The sequence below is a fragment of the Poecilia reticulata genome, unplaced genomic scaffold (assembly GCF_000633615.1).
Source record: "Poecilia reticulata strain Guanapo unplaced genomic scaffold, Guppy_female_1.0+MT scaffold_236, whole genome shotgun sequence".
Classification (NCBI taxonomy): Eukaryota; Metazoa; Chordata; class Actinopteri; order Cyprinodontiformes; family Poeciliidae; genus Poecilia; species Poecilia reticulata.
This window is the reverse complement of record NW_007615028.1, coordinates 34,070-36,512: the sequence shown is the minus strand read 5'-3', so window position 1 is coordinate 36,512 and position 2,443 is coordinate 34,070. Positions and strand designations below refer to the sequence as shown.

At 49.2% G+C, this 2,443-nt stretch overlaps 1 long non-coding RNA gene across 1 annotated transcript in view; it reads right to left on the bottom strand.

The window, feature by feature from the left end:
* Positions 1-78: 78 nt before the first annotated feature.
* Positions 79-2,443, bottom strand: part of LOC103460377 (uncharacterized) — a 4,571-nt gene continuing 2,206 nt past the window's right edge. Inside the window, exon 2 of the long non-coding RNA XR_532912.2 lies at positions 79-182. This is a non-coding gene — a long non-coding RNA (uncharacterized LOC103460377). The remainder of the gene's footprint in view (positions 183-2,443) is intronic.

Below are 2,443 nucleotides of genomic sequence, written 5' to 3'. Positions count from 1 at the left end.
GCCTCAGGGGCGTCCGACATGGTGGACGACGCAGCAATGCACCTTGGGACGGCAGCGTCTGGCCTGGAGGAGAGAAAACGCGGCTCCCAGGTGTGTGTGTGTGTGTGAGGCGCTCAGGTGTGTTCAGTTGAGGAGCTTCAGCTCAGAGGACCCCCCAGAGACACAGAGTCCCATCGCACAACCTGCAACACACACACACACACACACACACACAGTTAGCCCCGCCTCCTGGTGACATCAGCAACACCTCCAGATCACAGAAACTCTGTATGGCAAACCATTTGATCATAAAATCAGCTTCTGACATCACTTTATGAATGAAGAGTTGATTTCATTCTGTCCAGTATTAATTAGGACACATCCATCAAGATGTACGGGAGCTTCAACCTGTCTACAATGAGCTTCAGACAAATGATTAAATTATGACTAGTCAAAGTAAATTTAGGACATTTTGCTTTCTGTTCTGATTTCTGGTGGAGAAAATCTTTTTGGGGAAACTCAGACATTCAGCCTGTTTTTTATTTCAATTAGACAAGCAAATTATATAACATGTATATTTATGCTTAACTCTATGAAAACCGATTTACTGACAATAAGTCTACCGTACATATGCAGACTGATTTAATATAAAGCACGGACACCTTAACACAGGTGTAATCACACAGGCTTTGACTATACCCAACATTTTGGCTGCGACTGCCCAGATAGGGAGCCGTGAAAACGTGTCCAGTCATTTTTAAATGGCATCAGTGGCTGATTTCTGACCTGTTTGTTGTTCCTTACTTATTACGCTTTCTACTGAAATTCACAATCATTCTTATTACTAAAACATCTCAAACCGTGTTCATTGTTAATTCATCATTCCCGTTGTCCCCGTCAAGTCTCCGTATTTTCTGGAAAACTTTTACATCCCTCCTGTCTCATTAGCTCCTCCCCCTTTCGTCCTCCTGGTTATGGTAAAACCCTGTGTGGTGATTAACTTATCGGTTAGTTTGGCCCATTTTCTGAATGGGCTCTTTAGCTTCATGACCTGCTGAACAGAGTCGGCTCTCCAGAAGTGCCAGCCTGACTGGGGAATCTTTTTAAGGTTTCTGCAAATGAACGACCTCATCTGGGATATTTTAATCCAGATGCTTTTCCTGCAGATATCCGTCGGTGACACCACCTGGAATAATTCATCTGTCAGAACCTCTCAGGGTTACGCAGCAGATTTCTGCAGCAGGTTCTCCCATAATGCACTGCTCTTCCTACACTCGGGTATCTTCTGAGTATTTAATGCAGGCAGCTGTTGGGGCAGCCCTGGGGGCCTTACGCACCATTTATCAATCCAGATATCTGAACTGTAGATTTGATCAGTTATCATAATCCGTCATCAGAGAGCGTTTCTGTCAAAACTCACAGAAAACCTGGTCAGTGAACGCATCACAGAACCAGAACCAGGCCGGACCGGACCAAACACACCCACTGCAGCTGGAACACAGGGATCTGTGAGGACTGGGTCAGAACCAGAACCAGCAGCATTTCTAACTGAGCTGCTCAGGTTGGTTCTGATTGCACCTGCTGAGGTCAGAACCCGACTCGGGCAGAACCGGGCCTTTACTGTTCTGTTCACACCGAGTGTTTTCAGAACAGATGTGTTCGGATCAGAACCGCTCCCGGTTGCCACGGCAACACAAATATAAAAGCATGGGAACCCGGTTCTGACCTGATCGACCCAAATCCGATTCTGAAACCCAGACACGACAGAACCATCCAGAGGTCACAGCTGGCCGGAAAGATGGGCCCGGTCCAACGCTGGAGAACCGGTGTTGTCAGATCGCCATACGCTGCCATATGATTTAATCAGAAACATCCTGCCGTACGTCGTCATTAGCGGCTGTATGACGTCCCGACTCAGCGGGTTCCTAGTCAGACGTCACCAAGCAGCAGGAGGCCAGTTTCACACGGCAGCTTTAAATACACCTGGAAACCATGACAACGCAGTTGCCACTGAAAACAGCTGAATTATGTTCATCGTAACTTATGGCGTGTGCTGAACTGACGGCTCCTCTGAAGGTCGGAACTCAACGCGCAACCATGCGTCCTCCAGCACGTCCTGCACGTCCTCCTGCATGTCCGCTATTCTGACAGTGAGAACATCTGATAGGACAACGGAACCAGCAGCTCCTGAGCACCTTGCTGTGGTTCGGCCAATCAGGGGAGACGTTGGGTTGAGCGGCCAATCAGGGGAGACGTCAGGTTGAGCAGCCAATCAGGGGAGACGTCGGGTTCAAACGCCAATCAGGGGAGACGTCGGGTTGAGCAGCCAATCAGGGGAGACGTCGGGTTGAGCAGCCAATCAGGGGAGACGTCGGGTTGAGCAGCCAATCAGGGGAGACGTCGGGTTGAGCGGCCAATCAGGGGAGACGTCGGGTTCAGCGGCCAATCAGGGGAGACGTCGGGT